General features: G+C 42.2%; 1 long non-coding RNA gene across 1 annotated transcript; it reads left to right on the plus strand.

The window, feature by feature from the left end:
- Positions 1 to 2,438: 2,438 nt before the first annotated feature.
- LOC135554973 (uncharacterized) lies at positions 2,439 to 5,315 on the plus strand. The gene is made up of 3 exons (XR_010457795.1): positions 2,439 to 2,634; positions 3,738 to 3,800; positions 4,829 to 5,315. It is a non-coding gene; the product is annotated as an uncharacterized LOC135554973 (long non-coding RNA).
- Positions 5,316 to 23,437: the final 18,122 nt, after the last annotated feature.

Genomic DNA, 23,437 nt, shown 5'->3' on the forward strand with positions numbered 1-23,437 from the left:
GATCACTTCACTCGCTATGCCCAAGCTTACACCACTAAAGACTAGAAAGCCAGCACAGTGGCCAGGGTGCTTTGTGAGAAGTTCTTTGTCCATTATGGCCTGCCTTTCTGCACCCGAAACAACTCTCCCCCTCTACATGATGTTTGGGAGGGAGGTTAGACTGCCCATTGATTTGTGCTTCTATGATGGCAGCTCCAACCAAGACTACCTGAACTACACATCCACATTAACAGAACAGCTAAAGGAAGCCTATCAACTAGCCTCCACAGCAGCTTCGGCCAGAAATAAGGCGAATAAAACAAGATATGACAAAACGGGTGAGACATCAAGAGCAAAAGCCTGGCGATCATGTCCTTGGGAGTCCCAGAAAAGCACAAAATTGCCAACAGGTGGAAACCAGAATCCCATGTGACAGTGCAGAGGCTATCTGGACTGTCCACGTATCAAGTACAGCCCAAAAGGACCTATGAGGACACTCTACCGAGATCACCTGCTTCCCATTGGCCAGTTGACTGGTGAAGATGACAGTGAGACCATACAACCTAAAAAGAGGATTGAGACACGTCATCAAAAGCATCTTCGGCCCTTTTCAGTTTCTGCCACTAAAGACCAGAAAGCCAGCACTGTGGCCAGGGTGCTTTGGGAGAAGTTCTTTGTCCATTATGGCCTGCCTTCTCGCATAAACTCTGATCAGGGCAGAGACTTTCAAAGTAGACTCATCCAGGAGGTCCTTCAGCTGGCTGGTGTGAAGAAGTCCCATACATCGCCATACTATCCTCAAGGGAACCCACAGCCGGAGAGATTCAACTCTTGTATCAAAATAAAAGTCCACATGGAGTCAGTAGTTGGGAGAGTATAGAACCTAAAAATAGGATGGAGACACGTAATCAAAAGCATCAATGGTCCATCAGTTTCTGCCCCACCATCTGACGAAGATAAGGAGACAGTTCTGGAACTCGCTAAGGGAGCTCGAATGAGGAAATGGGATTCTCTGAACCTCCAGTGTTGGATTTTTTGGACACAGTTGTCCCAGGACCAAGTGCTAGTACAAAAGCCCTCATTCGGAGCAAGTTGAACTAGACTGCCCCTCTGAAGAGGAAAGTGAATAAGTTCCTGAACTGGCAGCAGAAGCTCCAGTGACCTCTGAAGAACAATTTAATGGCCCTAGTGTGCAATAGTGTCTTGTATTAAGCCCTTGTTCAAGCCCTAGTTCAGAGGAGTCACTAGCCCCAGGCCCTAGCTCTGAAGTGTCAGTCGTCCCTTGCTTCAGCTAGCCTTTGGCCCTAGTTCAGATGAGTTTTTAGTCCCTGCTCCCTCAGAGAACAGACAGTCTAAGCCAGTCGTTAGACTCACTTATGACCAGCTAGCAATGTCTCAATACACTCAGCTGTCAGTCAGACACAGAGGAGACTTAGTCTTTTGCAACACATTTCCCCTCATTACAGAGTGTTTTCTTGCACCACACACATCTCATACTTCTGAAAGTTGTTTGGTTTGAGGGTGTGTTTTTATATGCCTGTGCTTTACTGCATGGTTTTAATAGTAGGTGTCTAATTCAGAAGTTCCCAAACTAGGGGTCCCTGATATGAAAGTGGGGTCACGGGAGAATTTCCCAACCCCCCCCCCAAATGTTTTTAAATCTATTATAATAATGTCTTTGTCTCTCAAAATCATTGTAATGTGGTTAACCTTAAAAATTAAAATTAAAATGATTCAAATCTGAAAGTAAAAATTCAACCAGAGAGCGCCCTTAGAACGTGGGAAAAGGCCGCACTTGACCTTTGCACTTGAATCATTTCCACGGTGAATGGCAAGGCCCGCTACGCTATGAAACCAGACAGTATTACAGAGATATTACCGGCCGCAATTGATATGGTAAAAACAATGTGAGGGGAGGCAGAGGCACAGAAACTCACATCAATACCTTTGTTAGAAACACTGTTAAACTAAGAATTGATGCTATAGCTAATAATCAAGAGGACATTGACTGAAAAACTCATAAACCCCCCAGATTATGCTCTCCAAATGGACGTTAGACGTGAGGGCCGCGATGCCTATGTATTGACTTTTGTTTGCTACATGTTGGGTGATACTATTCACAAGGACTTATTGTTCTGTCTCACGATTCCCGAGCATGAAACGGCACAGGGGATGTTCAGTGTGTTGCATGGTTATATTTACGAAAATACAGATTCCATGGGATCGAATGGTGGACTTATCCACAGATTTGACTCTGTCTATCACAGGACAGCGGGCAGGTCTCTGCACTATAGTTATGAATGTGTCTCCCTCTGCCATATGAACACATTGTATGACACACCCACTGATCTATAATGTGTACACCGGAACAACTGATGGCAAAACAGCTGAGCACAGAACTTCGATTGTGAACTACATTGCGCACTCCTGTTCGCAAAACTATGTGGAAATATGGGATCAGAGCATGACAATGTTCTATTTCACACCGAGGCTTGGTGGTTTTCGAGAGAGGAACTGTTGTCATTCGCTATGGATGTAAAAAACTGACTGTTGACTTTCTGTGTAATTAAAAGAAAATGTGTCTTCTTGCCTATGTAACAGACATAAGCTCAACGGAATTCAAGCATGCGGGGGAAATAGAAAACTATTCTACAGGTGAGTGACTGAATTAGCAAAAATCCGTTTGACTGTGTTCCTGCCTCAGTTGACATGCAGGTAAGTAAAATTGAACAGCTGATCGAGCTGTCATGTGACTGAATGCTGCAGACCACCCATACACAGGTCACTATGGACGAGTTCTGGTTCCTGACTCAAAGGGAATACTGTGCCGTCTCCCGCCGAGCATTTAAACTCATGGTACACTGATTCAGTGATCTCGTCTGCATTATAAACAAATATCGATCCAGGTTGGATGTGAGAGGAGAGCTGTGCACTGTCGACCACACCCCCTAACTTTAAGGAGCTCCGACGTGACATGTATCAAGCACGCTCATCTCATTAGTGGTGGTGAGATACTGTAAGATAAATTATGTCAGACTGTCATTGCCCCACATTAAACGTATATGATGGTGAGTTGAGAATACAATCAGAAATACTGCTATAAAATGTTTTTTAAGTTCGCTATCTTTTAAGAATATTTCTACCAGTTTTAAACTAGCTTCAACTTTCTCGGGTTCTGGAAAGTAACGTGTTCCCCCGGTTTCACCTGCTTACAGAGTTTCATCCATATTTTTGACGTGTTCAGTGTCCTTTGTGATAATTGCTATATCCTTACCTTTTTTACTTTTACATTCTAATTTATTTTTGACAGTTATCTTCAGTTTGAATAAATTCCACTAACATTGAGGAAAAGGGTACTTGTGTTTGCCATTGTGTGGGTGTATCATATAGTTTCACAATAACCCAGTTATAACATTTAATGTGTCTATGCTTATTAGGTGGATCCACCACATTATTCTATACATGGTACATATACAGTCTTGTGGTATATGTTCTGGTATATCTTCCCTCTGTATCGTTCATGGGCATACTGACTCATGGTAATACACATAGTGTCCTGTAGGTCTACATGATACCTGTAAACACCACCTAGTCTATTACTGCTACTTACCTATATAGGCCCAACCTGATAGAACCTAGGTCTTATCTCTATATTAGTAATAGCGTAGTTAAAGTCATAACAAAACTGCTTGTCATAACCCCCTTTTCATTCCATGTGTCATTGATGAACTCTGCTTCAACTCTGCCTATTTCTACAGATGGACTGGAGATACTTTTGCCAGATGGCAACCTCACTCATTTGATGTGGAGACCATAACTGGGTAGGTTCTATCTGACCTGTTCAAACTTCAACATAGTACCTGTTTGTGTGTCAGATCAACTTATCCTGACTTTGGTAATAGAACAGTGACAATGCGTGTATGTGTTCACAAAAACATGTATGGAGCAAGCACATAGAGACTTGCAAGATGATGTTGTGAAATCCAGACTGACAGACAGGCTTGATGCTGATGTCTGGCACTCAGAATTAACATTTTACTAGAGACAACTTTTACATGTATAGTCTTTTTTTAATGATTGAATGTAATGGTATCAGTCAATATGGGGAGGGAGACACCCTGTGTATTCTGCAACAGTATCAAGGAACTCCTGTTGTATACGGGACACCACACAGGAAGGTATGACCACACTGACATGTTTGCCAAGGTGGCCACATTACCACCAGACAAAATGCCGATAGGCACGGTATCTGTGTTGGCTGGGAATGACAATGAATGATGAAATGTGCATATTGTTATATTAGCAGAACACTGCTTCAATGGTACTATATCAAGAGTTTTCGGGCGGTAGCCTAGTGGTTAGAGCGTTGGACTAGTAATCAGAAGGTGGCAAGTTCAAAACCCCGAGCTGACAAGGTACAAATCTGTCATTCTGCCCCTGAACAGGCAGTTAACCCACTGTTCCTAGGCCGTAATTGAAAATAAGAATTTGTTCTTAACTGACTTGCCTAGTTAAATAAAAGTAAATAAAAATAAATAAAAAAAAGTTGTTTATTCTACATGGACCGGTTACTAAATATGAAGGTTAGAAAAACACTTACTCTGTAGGCTACTGACCTATTCAAAGCTTCCTTCATCTCACCACACTTCTGCTTGTAGTTATTGAACTCAACCTGCAGGATGTTTTGTTTGTTGGGGTTAAGTGGGGGGAACAGCTGCGACCAAAGTCCTGACAGATGGTGTGTCTTGGTGGTGGAAAGAAACTCATGTTTGACTTCTGTCATGACCGCCAGCATTCTGTGAAGCATGGGGGTGGAAACATCATGCTTTGGGGTTGTTTTTCTGCAAAGGGACCAGGACGACTGATCCGTGTAAAGGAAAGAATGAATGGGGCCATGTATCGTGAGATTTTGAGTGAAAACCTCCTTCCATCAGCAAGGGCATTGAAGATGAAACGTGGCTGGGTCTTTCAGCATGACAATGATCCCAAACACACCGCCCGGGCAATGAAGGAGTGGCTTCGTAAGAAGCATTTCAAGGTCCTGGAGTGGCCTAGCCAGTCTCCAGATCTCAACCCCATAGAAAATCTTTGGAGGGAGTTGAAAGTCTGTGTTGCCCAGCAACAGCCCCAAAACATCACTGCTCTAGAGGAGATCTGCATGGAGGAATGGGCCAAAATACCAGCAACCTTGTGAACCTTGTGAAAACCTTGTGAAGACTTACAGAAAACGTTTGACCTCTGTCATTGCCAATAAAGGGTATATAACAAAGTATTGAGATAAACTTTTGTTATTGACCAAATACTTATTTTCCATTATAATTTGCAAATAAATTCATAAAAAAATCCTACAGTGTGATTTTCTCAATTTTTTTTTCTCATTTTGTCTGTCATAGTTGAAGTGTACCTATGATGAAAATTACAGGTCTCTCTCGTCTTTTTAAGTGGGAGAACTTGCACAATTGGTGGCTGACTAAATACTTTTTTGCCCCACTGTAGATGAAAACAGTACAGGATGATTACTTTTTTCAAATCCAAAGTATTTTCCACGTTGATTCCATGTCACAATAAATTGACAAACTACGTTGAAACAACACTGATTCTACCAGTATGTGCCTATGGAATATGATGTACAGGATGACATAAAGACATGACATGGTATGTTGATCCATTAAAATTCATGTTATGTTGAATTGTATTTTAAAGGTGCTGAGGGTGTTTCAATCTGAACATGTCCATTGTGTGAGATTGTTTGGATATTTCTTATGAAAATAATAATGAAATCAACGAAACACCAGAAAGTGCTGACCTTTAAAAAAAGTATGTATTTCCACTATGGGATCCCTGCTTGAAGCATCTATTTAAGTATTGTTTACTGAAGAGAGTCAATGCCCAGTCCATGTCACGGATCCTTCCGGAACTGTGTCATTACACACACCTGGTCCCCATTTCCTTGGTTAGTATCGTATAATTGTGCCCTTTGTTCACCATGGTCTTGTCGATTATTGTTACAATGTCCGTTGGTCTTGAGAGTACCTATGCTTTGTTGTTTTGGATTTCGTGCTGCTTGTATTGAGCAGATGATTACGGGTCTCGTCCCGTTTGGTATCATTGTGTGCTTGTGTATTTATTCTAGGTTCTCCTCACTCTTTTGTGTGGGTCTCAACCCTGCGTTTTGTATACATGTTTGTATGGTCTTCGTCCCCGTGCCTTTACATGGCACGCCGTAATTTGGGTAAAATTTTTACAACTATTACGCCTTCCTGCGCCTGTCTCCCGACCCTTTATGCCAACGTGACAATCCACCCCCATCGATCATAACATATATTAGCCTTTACTAGATGATGGACATTGCAATGCAGAATGAAATAACTCACTGGTCACAGACACTGCCCTCCAGTGTCAATGACTTAAAACCCTAAAAAAGTGCAGGATAACTCACCATCTAGAGGGCTCTGCCCTCTTTGGCAGCCATTGACTGGTTATGTAAGAAAACCCTTTTATAGTACAGCTCCTAGGTTACATTAAGGTTATGCAACGCTTATGACACCCAACTGTGGATGTGGTACAACATTGGCAACAAGTGGTTGATGTGAAAAAATCTGAATCAAGAATTCACCTACCTACATACACACAATTGGGAAGCAAATGGCGCAGTGAGATGATGGATGATTAATGTGTAGCGCTCTGAAAGTGACTCACTGGAGGGTGACGATGTTTGGGAGACAACTGTGGGGTACAGCACAAAGCAGAGCAGAGCATACACAAGCAGCGGCAGTGTACACACACAAAGACGTATGTATGGGCCTATTAGAGGGGCCTTCAAGACTAGCTGACAGGCACATGGGGGTGTATGGATATCAAGATAAAAATATATACTGTGTAGGCATTTAAGGCCAATATTCATTCATTGTGAATATATATCACAGCTATAGCAATGGAGAGATGACACCCTCACAAGTATTACACAATCACCATTGACTAAAGCTATCGAAGCCCACGCTGAACCTCGGAGTCCTGTACGACTACATTATTTTAAAAGTATACCAGTGCTCACTAGTGTAAGTGTATTCATACAGACACACATACAGTAGGGTGGAAGGTGTGGCTGTAGTCTGGCTGGGTTTGAAATCCGTGTTGCCTGAGCCCTGTGAATAAAACTCTCAGAGGACTAACCTGCTAGAGGAGACACCTGATTAACTCAGTGACATGAAACATGGAAAATAGGGTACAGCTGTCAGCTTCTTTTCGCCCTCTCTGTCTCCACAGTATCTCCCACTCCATCCCTCCCTCTCTCTCTCTCTCTCTCTCTCATCACACTATATAGCTAACTCTCCTCTCTTCCCTCCCCTTTCCTCTCAGTTCCTCAGCTACCCTCTCCCATTCCAATGCTCTACTTTCCATCTCTCACCTCCCTTTCTCACAACTCCTTCAATCTTTCACTCTCTCTCTAACAGCGCCGTACCCCTTCAGGTGACATGCTCACACACACTGCATGCACAAGTTCTTACACGACAACTGTGTCTCCCTGTATGCAAATTCTACTCGCATACACACACTTACTAAATCCAGCCCCAGAGCTTCTCAGCACCATGAGGCCGGCCCGAGACAACACGCCGTGAAGCAGCCAAAAGTGAATCTCCAGGAGCTTTGATGCTATTGGGTGGAATCAGTGGGGGGCCTCAAAGCCCATCTGAGAGTGACGTCAATGCACGCCAGTGTGTCTACAACATATGCACACGCACACACAGGGAGGAGCTGGGAGGCTGCAGCTGGAGTTGACGTGTGGGCCTTCATGTTCCTTATGGGGGTGACATTGACAGCGTTGATGTTCTGCTTTGTAGTAGCGTGTGCAAACTGTCGTTATTTCTGACAAGAAATATGCCACCTCCGCTGATGATGATGAGAGTGTGAAATGTAATCTGGGTGAGAAAGGGGTTTAAGATTATTCTTGTTGTGCTGAATCTGTTCAAGTCCCTTTTGGGAGAATGACAGGCAGACAGCCTCAGGGTCACTATCATCTGGCTTAAAATGACAGAAACAGTTTAAAGTGGCAAATATCATGCTGAAATATCCCTGCAATGCCGGAGCGAGGCCTACTCTGTTCGAAAGCTTATACCTAATTCTCATATCCAGCTTGAGATGTATGGATTGATGGGAACTGAAGAAGAAACTGCATTGTCTAAACATTGGTTAGGTGTACCCATTGAATTGTTGGGAGCATATTTAGAGTGTGCTACTTTATTTTTATTGATATGAACTGATTAAAAAGTGCTGCTACAGACTGGTTAAAGTCTCCCCATACACCAATTGAGAGAACAACCCTACTATCCCCACCACAGATAGAAATTTGCCATCATCTTGCCTCCTCTAAACTACTAGAGTGCATCGTGTTACTGTCTTCAAAGATACTGACAGTACATGCAATGTAAATGCTGATGCCATGTCACTTCAATTCCATGCAGAGAGAGAAAGAGAGAGAGCGAGAACGAGGGGAAAGATTTATTTGATTTGATTTAGATTTGATTTTGATCTCTTTTAGTCCCCATTTGGACTAATCTTCCAAGAGTCCTTAAACATTAAAATACAATTTATAATATAAACACACTTTCACATATAACACACTATTACAAACATACATAATACTAGCATAATGACCCAATAAATACTCAATCAAAAAAAAAAAAATATTGATTCTTCATCTACTATAATCCCACAACATTTCTATATACTATATTTAAATGGTTTTAAAATAATGTTTACATTTCTATATTGAAAGGTTTCTAGTTTGCTCAGTTAATTTATTCCATTTCTGTATTGCTCTAAATCTAAATGTTCTTTTGCCTATTTCTCTTTTCTGTCTGGACAACGCATAGATGGTGGACAATCTATTCCTAGTATTTACAGAATGTCTGTCTCTTACCAACTGAATACCGTTGTGAATAGAACTTGGCCATTTTAAATTATGTATATTATAAAATAAAATAAGCATGTTTTTTTTCAATTACCTTGTCGATTGATGACCAACCAAGAACATTGCGCATGACTGCAACAGAAGAACCATATCGCCACTTTAAAACAATCCTTGCTGCTTTATTCTGTGCATTCTGCAGCCTCCTAATTTCACTTGATGATGCATTTCCCCAGACCACCGAACAATAGTTCACCTGACTCTCAATCAATGCTTGTGTTATTTGCTGAATAATTTTTCCTGGTAAATATTTAGCTATCCTTCTGATTATGCATGCTGTTTTAATATATATATATTTTACATAGATTAGTTATTTGAGACGACCATGATAAGCAGTTGTCTAGCTGCACTCCCAATAGTTTGGTTTCTGCCACTTCTTCAATTTGTACTCCTCCCATACTTAATTGTATCCCATGCTGTTTTGGCCTTTTCCTAGTTGAACAGACCAACATAACTTTGGTTTTCTTGGTGTTTAAAACAAGTTTGTTTTGGCAAACCCACTTCCTGATATTCTCCAAATCTCCTTGTAAAGCCTGCTGTACCTGTTGAACTGATTGTCTTGCTGCATAAATTGTAGTATCATCTGCAAATATAGTAGATTGAGTTTCAACCAAGGCATAGGGAAGGTTGTTGGTATATATTAAATAAAGAAGTGGCCCAAGGCAGCTGCCCTGCGGTATTCCACAGTTTAACACATTAGGGGAAGAAAATGAACCATTGATATAGGTGGACTGTTTCCTGTCAGTTAGATATGACTGTACCCAATTCAATGCTACCTCCTTAAAACCATAATGCATTAATTTTGTCAAGATTATTTCATGATCCACTAAATCAAATGCTGCAATGAAATCTAAAAATAGTAAACCTACAAATTATCCATAGCATTGAGCCACTGATTAGTCATGTCAACCAATGCATTTCCCCAGACCACCGAACAGTATTACACCTGACTCTCAATTAATGCTTGTGTTATTTGCTGAATATTTTTTCCTGGTAAATATTTATCTGTCCTTATGATTATGCATGCTGTTTTAATATATAGTTGTCTAGCTGCACTCCCAATAGTTAGTCATGTCAACCAATGCAGTGGTAGTGGACTGGGTTTTGCGATAAGCATGTTGATTGGCTGTAATCAGATCATTATTTTCCATGTACTCCCACAAAAAGAAAGAAGGAAGAGAGATAACATGTGAGGTGGAGTGGGGGGTGGGGGGGGGGGGTAGATGGGATGGGAGAGGAAGGTGTAATGGGGAAGACGGGGGCAGGAACATTTTAATTCCACCTCGACCTGACTGCAGTGCTTGACGGGCTGACGGCATTGTTAACGTGACAGACAGAGGAAACTAAAATAACCCCGGCCCATTATAACCTCCACTACCTGGCTGTCTCCCTGGCTTCTAATTACTGCTGAGAGTCGGCAGGAATGACACATTCAGAGGTGGGCTGTGTGTTTATGTTTCTGCAAGTCTTTACAGATGTAGGATCTTACATTGAGTCAGTTTGCTACAGCAGGAAAATAATCCTGCAGCAACAGGAAATGTGAATTATTATGTGGATTGTAATTAACGGGCATTTTTGTAGAGGTTGATACAAGGGAAAATCAAGTCTGACATTTCAAAGTGGAAATTACAAACTTCAGAAGACTTTTTAAACCTCAAATACACTACAAGTTTTACATTTCCTGCATTGCAGGGATGTTCTCTTGCAACAGAGTGATCAAATGAAGATCCTACATCTGTGTTTGTATGTATGTGTGTGTCTCTCTGTATATGTGTGTATGTGTGCTGAGATTATAACTCATACATTAAACCGCCCAAAAGAGCAGGAGCCTGGTGAGAGGGCTTACAGAGCATCTAATCCACAGTCTTAATACGACGGGTGGATTTCTCTGAAACTGGCATCATTATTAAACTGTTGAGCATGTCTGAAATTTGCAAGTGTGTACTTGAATGTGTGTGTGTGTCTGCTTAAGCAGCTACTGAGAGCAATGTAGGTCAGGCACTCTGCAATTTGTGAGTCTGTTCTCTTACTTTTGCCTGAAACACTAAACAAGATTATACAGACACACAAGTGGCATGCGCGCACACACACACACACACACACACACACACACACACACACACACACACACACACACACACACACACACACACACACACACACACACACACACACACACACACACACACACACACACACACACACACACACAAGCGCACACACAAGCGCACGCTCACACACGTAAGGCCCAATCGTATCTAGGTCAGCCTTATGGTGGAGACAGCACTGACCTTTAGACACACAAATAGGATCAGCCCGAGTGCTGTCTGGAGGCGTGTGGCTATCAGGGCGTGTGACAAACAGGAGCTATGCCCAGGTCTGTCTCTGTCTACCTGTGACTCTCTGCCAGGATGAGTCTGACTTCTCTCTTATTCATGATTAACTACTGCTTTACTACTGTCTTATACCTTCCTATAAAGATCCTCGAAATCATCAATCACATCAACTTCCCAACCATCTAAATTACTTTCATCATCTCTGATGACATTACATATATCTTGTTATTCCCTGTAACAAACTAGAGTGATGCTCTAGGATGAAGTTGTGTGTGAGAGCTTACTTAAGGGCATATTTACAGTTTGTTTTTCTTTCAGTGCTTTGTCTCTATTGCTTTGTAATATGACTATGTTCTGCTAAGCCTATAAGCTAAGTTAATGTGACAGTATATGACCCCTAACGAACAGGGTGCTACGATCCACAACACATATCACATGCCTACAACTTTGCTTAATCTTCATCATTTCCTTTCAAACATCGGATTTAACATATTTAGTTTAATGTTGCTCTTTGTATACTTTGACATTTTGAACTTGGTGTCTTTTTAATTTTTTAACTGCACTTTCTTATTTTAGCCTTTGTTACTATAATCTTACTTGCGATGTTTGTGTTATGAGGCTGTTTCACCTCCCTTGGTTGAATGCTCTTATTGTAAGTCGCTCTGGATAAGAGTTCCTGCTGCAGTAAATAACTAAAATGTAAAATGTGAATGTACAGTACATGGAAATACACTCACAAGTAAGATACAGAGAGTTGTTAGCTATCAAGTGGGTGTGACACAGAAAATAACCAACTTGACCTGAAACCCTCAACCTACCTATTCTAACAATACACAGAGTGATATAAAGGAATGAGATGGAGGAAGAGAAATATAATGATTTAGAGAGAGAGGGTAGAGAGAGGTAGAGAGAGAGAGAGAGGTAGAGAGAGAGAGAGAGAGAGAGAGAGGTAGAGAGAGAGAGAGAGGTAGAGAGAGAGAGAGAGAGAGAGAGGTAGAGAGAGAGAGAGAGAGAGAGAGGTAGAGAGAGAGAGAGAGAGAGAGAGAGAGGTAGAGAGAGAGAGAGAGAGAGAGGTAGAGAGAGAGAGAGAGAGAGAGAGAGAGTAGAGAGAGAGAGAGAGAGAGAGAGAGAGAGAGAGAGAGAGAGAGAGAGAGAGAGAGAGAGAGAGAAAACCTTAATGTCCTCACCATCAATCTTTCCCCATCCTTGGTAAACAGCAGAGGCAGCATCATATGCTGGGTGACAGCTCTCATTTGTTTCTGGGTGTCTCCCTGAATTCCCTCACCTCCGCAAAAAGACACAGCCCCCCCCCTTCTCAGTCTACCTTTCTCTACACAGATAATTTCCTCTAATGGAATAATGCCAATCCTTTTCATTCCATGACATATCTTGACCTCATAGTTTATCAATCTTTCCAGTGAGAATCATGCTAGAGACCCCTATTAAGTCATGTGACGTGTTAGACAATCCAGGTGTACCTCCACTCAGCCAGATAACTGATGTCCATTCTGGCTCCCACAGGATCCTGGCAGAGGGCTGTGTGATTAGTGATGGCGTGGGAAGCAGTAGTCCCACTTGACATGTGAAGTACTGTGTAGAAGCTGTGCTCCCTCCAGCTCTTTACGTTAGTAGGGCGCTCCTTCAGCTGAACTCAGACCACGGCTAACCGAAACCCTACAACATGACAGCATTGTCAAGTGTGGAAGCACTGATGTTCAACAGAGAAATGCTTTTAAGATGGCTCCCTGTTTGCATGCCGTCCAAATTTCTTAAAGCAAATATTCCACTCTGGGCAACAACAAGCTCTTGTTGAGACTTATTAAAGCTGAATGTGGAACAGAGAATGCAGATTACTGTCAATCAGATGTTGGACCCTCCTCTAAAACACTTTATGGGCCGGGAGTTCAAGATCCGCACACAGTTTTCAGAGTGACAGAAGTAGTAAATGATTGTTCATGTATGCCTGTCTAGATACACAATAACAGGAACATATACAGTGTATGTACAAGGTATGGTGTGTACTGTCTGGCTATATGTGGAAACGTGTGGATCTCACTATGTGTGTGTGTTGGGCGGGAGGGGGTTGGGGTGGGAGGATATATAGGAGGTCCTTCTCACTCCTTCTACACATTCCTTCATTTCCTCCCTTTTCCTCCCTTTTCCTCTCAGAACCCCAATTTCAAATTCAAATATTTTTTCACAGGCCTGGGAGGAGCCTCTCAAGTGTTGCCAAAAGATAAGAGACAATGTGACTGAGTAGTGATGCCTGCTGCCGAACACGCACAGGAAATCACTACGGCAATGAGCCTTTCCACTTCACCCATTTCACTATCCTCTCCCTCTGTCATGATTGGACTCACACCTCTTCTCTCTCCACCTTCTCTCTCCACCTTCTCTCTCCACCTCTTCTCTCTCCACCTTCTCTCTCCACCTCTTCTCTCTCCACCTCTTCTCTCTCCACCTTCTTCTGCCCTTATTTTCCTCTCCATCTATTTTCTCCCCCTCCACACCCCCTCCATTAACAGCACTCCCCAACCCGTCCAACACAATTAACACCCCCTTGTTTTTTCTCTCTCCATCTCCCTTAATGTATCCATTATTCTCTTTATAGTTCCTGAGCACAACAGATGCACTCGCTCCAAGGCACTGGAGGCAGGTTCACACACACAGCAAAATCCCTCAGTCTTAGAGACTGGCACAGCACAGCACACAGCACACAGCACACAGCACACAGCACACAGCACACAGCACACAGCACATCTATTGCCAGAAAGCAAACAAAAGTGGAGGGAAAGACAGTTATAGGAAGACAAATAGAAATGGGTAAAGAGAGCAGTATTAATAGTAAGATGGAAGGAGAGGGGACAGTCTGAGGAAGCCTGGAGAAAGTGAGTGACATATAGTATAGGGAGTGAGGGAGAGATACAGAGTGATAAAGGACATGCTATTTAGAACTTTTAAAAACAAAACGATGAAAAAACAGAGATCATGCTCATGGTCCCCAACTCCCTCATCAAAAACTGGGTCAACTCAACATGACAATCGATGGCTGCAGCATCCACACTCCGACTACACAGCCACTCTCATTTGAACCCCACATCCGGAACATCCCAGAGTCAGCGTTTCTCTACCTCAAAAACATTTTACAACTCAGGCCCTCTCTCACTGACCCCACAGCTGAAACCCTCATTCACGCCTTTGTTTTATCATGCCTGGCCTACTGCAACGTCTTTCTCTACGGACTCCCTGCCAAAACACTGGGTACATACTCAAAATTCAACTGCACAAGTACTCACACACAACAGACCTTGGATCACATCACCCCCACTCTTGTCAAACTCCACTGGCTCCCAGTTCAATACAGGATCATCTTCAAATTACTCATGCTCACCTACAAAGCACTCAATGGACTGGTGCCCACATACCTTACTGACCTCATGCACCCCTACACGCCCACCTGTTCACCTCGCTCCTCTGACACTGGCCTCCTCACCATCTCTCCTACCAGGCTCCGCTCAATGGGAATACAGGCTTTTAGCAGTACAGCGCCCCAACTCTGGAACTCAGAACCTTTGGGTGTCATGAAAAGCACTTAACATTTATTATTACTTTTATTATTATTATTATTATGTCTACATGGGGAGGCCATGACATGTGTTCTCAGGACTAACATGGCACAGGCCTTTATTGTTGCCAGCCTGTGTGAGAGAGGCCCCATGTGGAGTGGCGCAGTGTGGCTCTAAAACCGCTTCTCTCCAACCTTCCACCTCCACCCTGCTAGCCTCTCACCACCTCTAATGTACTCTGGGTACCGATGATGAAGACTAGGGAAAACTCGCTGAGACACCAGCCAGGTGTAGGCCGTCCTCACCAGCACCACAGTAATTGGGGAGACATCCCAACCGGGAGGGCCGACGGGGTGCCTGGAGCCTCCAAGAGCTCATCCTTTCATGGTACAGGTGGCATGACGGAACTGAAAAACACAACTAGAATTCAAAGCTTGATTGTAACTGTGGCAGCATTGTCAGGGTTTTGATACTGTATCTAACTACGGCAGCTCTGGGCACTAGCATGAGCTAATTGAAATCAATAATTGTGGATATTGGTGATGGGGGGGGGGGATAAATACAGTTAACAATATTATTGTTGATGATATTTCATATCGTATTGTTTTGACAGTATCGTAATATTATATTTGGCTAGTTGGCTGTAACTGCACAAAAACTCCAGTATGTTTTCTTAATACTGTAGCTTTCTCCATCTTCTTTTTAAATATGGAGCAAATTCGCCTTCAGCACTTTTTTTTCCATGACTGATCAAACTTGCCTTCTCATGGCGCTCTCTTGTCCCTCTGCAGAAGACAAATGGTGAGCAATCTGTTTGGAACATCGAATCGCAATTACGTATAGAATTGGAACCTAAGTATCGTGATAATATATTTTCGTGAGGACCCTGGCATTTCTCAGCCCTATTGGATATAATACATTTTTAAGATACAGGTGGTTGCGGTTGCATTAAGAAGCAGTAACTCGTTGCTTGAAGATAAATTATCTCAATTAGACACAGGAAGCGTTGATCTTGTTTCAATTGTGTGACTGCTAACACTGTTTTAAGGTGGAAATTACATTTGAATGATTTCTTATGTGTTACACTGGCATTTTCAAATCCCTCTTCAACAATAGCACTGAATCCCATCTGACATCATAGATATGACCGTCGTCACAGACAAAAGACGAAAGGCCCCTTTAAATCCTTCCGCTTTGCATAGAGATAAGAAAGGAAGCTCTGTGAGAGAAGTTCATTTTAGCGGGAAGAGTATCAGCAGTCTTAGTCTTTCAGTATCCAAACGGGACGGGAAGTGTTACGTCTTCGCCATAGCTAATGTTAAGACGGAGCATGGCAGTGGAATCGCTTATCAACAGATTGAATAAGACATTATTAAAACAAGAACCTAAACCACAGGGAGTATTTCATTACATCTTGACATTACAGGAAACATACTCATTGTTTTGATCAAGCCATGGAAAAAGTGAATTACCTGACTAAACCCATTGTAAATTGTCAGCATCCTGAACGTGGGCATATGCATCCATTCATTCAATGTCAATTTACTTTACATTGAAAAAACACTTGAGCCAATTTCATGTCAGCCAAATTTCCTGAATAACCCTCAAGAGGTCACAAGATAAGTATGGTCATTGGTCAAACATGTTTAGGTCAAACGATAATGACTAATATCTGCATGCTAATCATGCATTTTCCTTTCCAGGGAGTTGCAGTAACATATTACAGAGGCTGTTGGTGGCTTGCATGCACAGAATTGATTTCCAATATATGCGTCAGCAGACCAGGTTCTTTGTGCCAACTCACTGGTACTTGCTGTCCACAACAAGTAAACACATATGCCAACCAATCAGTACACAAAACATGCAGCCATGGATACTGTTGTGCAGGTGTTCTACTGACCATGCCTTTAGAAGATAGAAATACATGGTTACTGCACACTGAGTCAATATACACCAGCAATCTACAGCCATTACATTTAGAGAACTAAAGCACTAGTGAGTCAAACATGATACGTAAACAAAACGAGACATACACAGAGTGTACAAAACATTAAAAACACCTTCTTAATATTGACTTTGCCCTCAGAACAGCAGTGGCATGGACACCAGAAGGTGTCAAAAGCGTTCGACATGGATGCTGGCCCATGTTGACTCCAATGCTTACCACAGTTGTGTCAAGTTAGCTGGATGTCCTTTGTGTGGTGGACCATTCTTGATACACACGGGAAACTGTTGAGTGTGAAAAGCCCAGCAGTGTTGCAGTTCTTCCTACTACCAATCCTCCGTTCAAAGGCACTTCAATCTTTTGTCTTTCCCATTAACCCTCTAATTGGTACACACAAGCAAATGTCTCAATTGTTTCAATGCTTAAAAATCCTTCTTTAACCTGTCTCTTCCCCTTCATTTACACTAATTGAAGTGGATTTAACAGGTGACATCAATAAGGGATCATAACTTTCACCTGAATTCAACTGATCAGTCTATGTCATGGAAAGAGCAAGTGTTCCTAATGTTTTGTATACTCAGTGTAGATACTAATGGTAAATAGTTATGTTATGGTTAATAAACGATTTCAAACTCATTTATAATCAGTTAATGAGTGTTCCCCACACAGCACACAGGAAACCAGAAATAACACATCCCCAGTCCCAGCCTACCAACAATCCAGCCCATGTACATGCTATGTGGAGAACAGAACAGAACATAGAACAGTGTTCAACATTCTGACTCTCGGTCCTCTGATCCTAGTGTGAGTGGAGCAGTGGGTTCCCTTCCCAGCAGCCCCCTGGCGGCGACAAGACGCCCGTTTTCCATGCGTCTCTCCCACGGTGCAGGCCGTTTGAAGTCACAAACACTGGCGGCTCAGACTCAGCTATCACCTCCACGCTTGTTATTCTGATTATTACCATAGCATCAAAACATCACACGCTAAACTGCAGCTTTGGTATTTTAAGCAGGAAGGTTTGGTGGGTGAAGGAGCAAGGGTGGTTTGGTTTGTGAATGAGCAAGGGTGGTTTGGTGCGTGAAGGAGCAAGGGTGGTTTGGTGCGTGAAGGAGCAAGGGTGGGTTGGTGCGTGAAGGAGCAAGGGGGGTTTGGTGCGTGAAGGAGCAAGGAGGGTTTGGTGCGTGAAGGAGCAAGGGTGGTTTGGTGCGTGAAGGAGCAAGGGTGGTTTGGTGCGTGAAGGAGCAAGGATGGTTTAGTGGGGAAGGTAAAGAGAAGGAGATGGTGAGTGGGGTGTCTTCGTATTGTGGAATTGAAGATCATAAAAGAAGATATACGGGGAGGAGATTGTGGTGTTGTTGCGAACCAACATAGCCAAGAACCATATATAATTAAGCTGCAGCATTTAAGAACATACAATTATTTGACTCCTGCTCTCATGCAGACAAACAAAATGCTAATGACATGGCCCAAAAATCAATGTACATCGACAGTTATCCAGCAACAAACACACACGCACGCACACACACACACACACACACACACACACACACACACACACACACACACACACACACACACACACACACACACACACACACACACACACACACACACACACACACACACACACACAGAGCCTATCACAGATTATCACATCCTATCACATCCTCTCACATCCTATCACAGCAGCACACACAGTGAAAATGCAGATGCACACAAAGACACGGGAAGCATAATAACAGGACAGTGAATGAGTGGGGGATCAAAAACACTAATCAACACAATTTGCATTCACACATGACCCCAAAACAGCCTTGCTGCCGGTAAATAGTACGAAGACAACAATAACAAGAGCTCCGTAACAGATAGTCAGAGAAGGTAGGAAGAGAGAAACAAGTGTGATCTGAGGTGAGAGAGAAGGAGGTATAGAGAAAAAGGGGAGCATGAGAAGAAAGGGGGAATGTGAGAATGGGAAAGGGGGATATCTAGTCCATTCTACAATTGAATGAATTCAACTGAAATGTGTCTTAGAAGAGAGGAGACAAAACACAGGGGCTCTAAATTTAGCAGCGGCGCTATTGTTTTCAGGTTGGAGGGGATAGGCGGGGGGGGGGGGATGTTGGCGAACCAGCATTTTGCAGCTCAGAGCAGACAGTAAAGCTATCCAACGGATCATATCGCCCCCCCCCCATCCCCCATGAGACTGTGCTCCTCTCTTGGCTTTTAAGCTTCAAAAAACAGCCGCAGCGCATCGCATTATTATGATCATTATTCAGACGCTTAGCAGACGACCTTATCTCAAAGTGATGTATGGGTGCAAATATATTCTCTATGATATACTCTATTATTATCCACCCGCTGTTTGGCTGGCAGCACCTTTCTCCTAGGCAAAGTGGTTTGTGACAGTTTACTGTTGAATGTTAACCATGGCCATCCCCAAAAAGTACCTTGGTCAAGCACACACAGGAGTTTACACAGATAATCTACACAGATAATCTTGGGAATCCAAATTGGGAAGTCAACCTGCAACGTTGTGTTACTGAGTCAGAGGCCTATTTGCTAGTTGATGCTTACAATACAACCTCCCATCTAGGGTTGCACATTTTGGGGAATATTCAGAGGTGGAAACCTTCCATGGGAATTAATGGAAATATATTACTGTTACAGTGATACCATTTAAATGTAGATGTTTTTTGCACTGGATATATTTGCCATATCATATGGAGACAGAAACATAAACATTTGATCTTATCATAAGTAGACATAATTGCAAATGATTAAATCCTTCCAATATAAAAAAAAACATAAAAATTTCCAGAGGAAATTTTTGGGAAATTTACCGAAAGTTACAGACCCTTTGCAAACCAACTCCCATCACATTTCATCTCACAGTATGGGATTATGATCAGAAGTTTGTGTCAAAATAAGTTGTGCGTTGGACGTTCACTGTCATTAGCATTGATTGGGCCTGTCCGGTCGATGGATGGGATGAGAAGCGCGCATGACTCCACACAGGCTGCTGGAAGAATCGATGCCTATCCACCATGTTATGTAATCAGTGTTGACCCCAGGTTTGGCTCCCTGTGCCACAATCTTACTTCTTCTCCTATTTTACTCTTTATCTTGCTTCCACTCTCATCAGCTCTGTTCTCTTTCCTCCACACTTTATTTTACCTCTCTTCTCTCCTCATCTCCTCTCCTCCTCTTCCCCCGCTGGCTGGGTAAATACTCTGGGGCTTAACCCTGTTCCTACCACCTCTTCCTGGTCTCCATGGTGACAACTACACGGTTACCAGGGCCACTACCAATCACGTGACACTGTGAAGGGCAGACGGTACAGTCGTCCACTGCTTCTGTCAAGAACACCAATAAAAAGGTGTGGGTAGGCCCAAGTCATTGACCCATTATGATGTTATGGTCAGTGGTATGGTGTGGTGTACTTGAGGAACTGTACTTGTTATCATCAGGTCCAGATCCCCAGTGACAGAGCTGATCAGCGAACCTGTGACTGAAGCTTATTCACTTCATTACTCACGACCTGTTGGACGAATATAATGGGTATAAAACTATCCAGAAATGATGACAGGATTGGGCACTAAATAGTGTTTAAAACCATTAAAATCTGCGAGACCTTAAAATGACCACCCGTCCCCCTTCCCTTTTCAAAACATCAGAATTTCCCAATGTAGCCTTTTTATTGCAAGTGCGCCTCAGGGGCACGGTGACTGCACAAATAAAACTAAAACAACAGACCAACAAAAATTCTGGAATAATTTAGAGCCACACACATAACTTTGACTGGAGTAAATCAAGCTGAGGAGTACATAAAACAACAGTCACTACTTCACAGCTGTTTGAAGGAAGGTGGTGGAGTGTACACTAACTGCACTAAGTTGAGCTCTGCATAAATGGAAAATATATTTAATTGCAAAAATAATGGGATCACGTTCACTGACTGTGACAAAACCCTAGTGTGTGTTCCGACCTCCAGTCTCTCCTTATGGCACTTTCTTTATATCGCTTTTTTACTGCTAATTCATTCCTATTCTGGCACCAATTAATTTGCCACCACTAATTAAACAAACAATAATGAATGCCAAAATAACATGAACGAAGTCATTGACCCATTATGATGTTATGGTCAGTGGTATGATGTGGTGTACTTGAGGAACTGTACTTGTTACCATCAGGTCCAGATCCCCAGTGACAGAGCTGATCAGCGAACCTGTGACTGAAGCTTATTCACTTCATTACTCACAACCTGTTGGATGAATATAATGGGTATAAAACTATACAGAAATGATGACAGGATTGGGCACTAAATAGCTTCAACAGACCATTGAAATCCGTAAGACCTTAGAAAATGACTTCCCGCCCCGTAACCCTCTTCCCAACCTTTAGTTGAGGCATTCAAAACATCAGCTTTTTTATTGCAAGTGCAAAAACACAACAAAAGCATAACAACAAAACACTAAAATTATGGAGCATTTTAGATCCACATACACACACAACTTTGACTGGAGTAAATCAAGTCACTGCTAATGAATTCCTATTCTGGCTCTAATGAATTTGCCACCTCTAATTAAACAGAGGCACCTTCCATTCAGGGCCCCCTCTCTTTCTATCTTTCTTTGTTTTTGTCTCACTCGCCTGAACACTTTAGATGACAAACTCAGTAACTTGTTCCCAGGCGCTGGTGTAGCAGACAACTGATCTCATCGTTTAGCTTTCCCCAAGTACAATACCCTGGTATTTGTTCACTTAAATGGTTTCTTACAAGGAGCTTTTAAACAAATGTCAAATAGAATCACATTCAATCCCACTGCTATGCATTTGTGAGTGTCCGAGGCTAAGAGAGACACTGTTATTATGTTTGCATCTACTGTAGCATAAACAAATACTATAAAAAATACTATACTGTGCCTGTTGAATGGTTTACTAGTTCATTTGATGCAACAAACCGATTCGTCAAAAAAACCAGAGTTGATTCAAGTGTAGGATAGATGCCGAGGCACAGACTGCTCTGCTGATCCTATCTGACAGGTCTGTCATAGAAACACATGACATGTACATTTAGCCACGGTCTACATCAATACAAAGCTGGGGCTAAGTACATAGCACACACATAGCAGCTACATTTTATAGGCAGAGGGGTCATTCTACCAAGAGACACACATTCATCCTCTGAGTAAAATGCCAGCAGCTTGCTCATCCATATAATTGGACACTCTTGGAAGTGGAGGCTCTTGGAGAAAATAGTCTGGAAAATCAGTACTTGTTTTTTGCTTTAAGTCACCAGTCACTTACGTCAATATCGATAATGACTTCTCCCACTTGACACAGACGTCAATTCAAAGTCTGTTCCACGTTGGTTCAACGTAATTCCATTGAAATGACGTAGAAACAACATTGATTTAACCAGTGTGTGCCCAGTGGGCTTCCATTACAATACTAGTATGAATGATAATGAAAAATAATACTGTATTCATTATATTAATACATTCTAATCGCGCCGTAAATGAATTCCACAGACATCATCTTCATCAGGGTGTAGTGGTGAAAAGACGACAGTTCTCCATTGATGGATGGTGTATGTTTGACTAGTAACAGAGTTTAGAGAGGTAAGAGTCAGACAAGGAGGGGAGGCTGGAGACACTGTTTGACCTGTAAGGAAAATTCTGCCCTATGTTATACAAGAGACCACAGGAAACCTCTTTGATCAGAGGTTAGTTTGTTTAATAAGGATTGCAAGCCAGAGTTTACACTTACAGTCATTTGCAAGTAACACACTCAGCACAAAAGATGGTGTTTTCCTTTTTTATCCCCTACTATGGTTCACTCCGCCCAGGCTGATGTCCCTTAACTTTACAGTTTTCACAATCACTTTGGCACTAATTTCAGAACCTTGATGTAATTTTTCAAAACTCTAGACACAAAACTCACAACCAATGATCAAAATGCAAATTTTTCAAAACTCCAACACTTTTTCCAATTGCTTGGATACAATACACATAAAGCATTGTGTATTAAAACATACAGTAAGCCAGGTGAGGATTTGTTCATTGAACTAAAATACCTGTTCAAAATTACACAACATAACATCAAAGTATTACCATTTCAAAAGGCAATTCACACATGATTGTCTACTCATTTCATTACAATGATCTAACTATCAATTGATACAACTGCTCAACATGATAAGTAACTGTTGCATTACTCTTAATGCATAGTTTTGTGGAAATTGACGAACAATAGTCCATGTTTAGATCATGAAAGTTTCAGGTTAACGAGATCCATTGACACCAATTACAGTGGAACATGAACCAATTGGACTACATTATCTATGGATGTAATATTTCATAACCATTCTTTATCACTGTCTCTATGGTCCCATGTACTACTTTTCAAACAACATCTTAAGCTCTCTACTCTATATACTCTATATATTGAGCTGCAGGCAGCCACATGATTCGCTGTTTGAATGTAACCTTCCTTGATGAGCTAAATCAGGGCTGTAGAGATGATGGCATGACCTATGTCATTGTGTGGGATAATGTCAGGTTCCACCATGCTCAAATGGTGCAAGCATGGTTTCAGGCCCATCCACAATTTACCACCCTGTAATTTTTCTCCACTTGGAGGT

The sequence above is a fragment of the Oncorhynchus masou genome, chromosome 15 (assembly GCF_036934945.1).
Source record: "Oncorhynchus masou masou isolate Uvic2021 chromosome 15, UVic_Omas_1.1, whole genome shotgun sequence".
Classification (NCBI taxonomy): domain Eukaryota; kingdom Metazoa; phylum Chordata; class Actinopteri; order Salmoniformes; family Salmonidae; genus Oncorhynchus; species Oncorhynchus masou.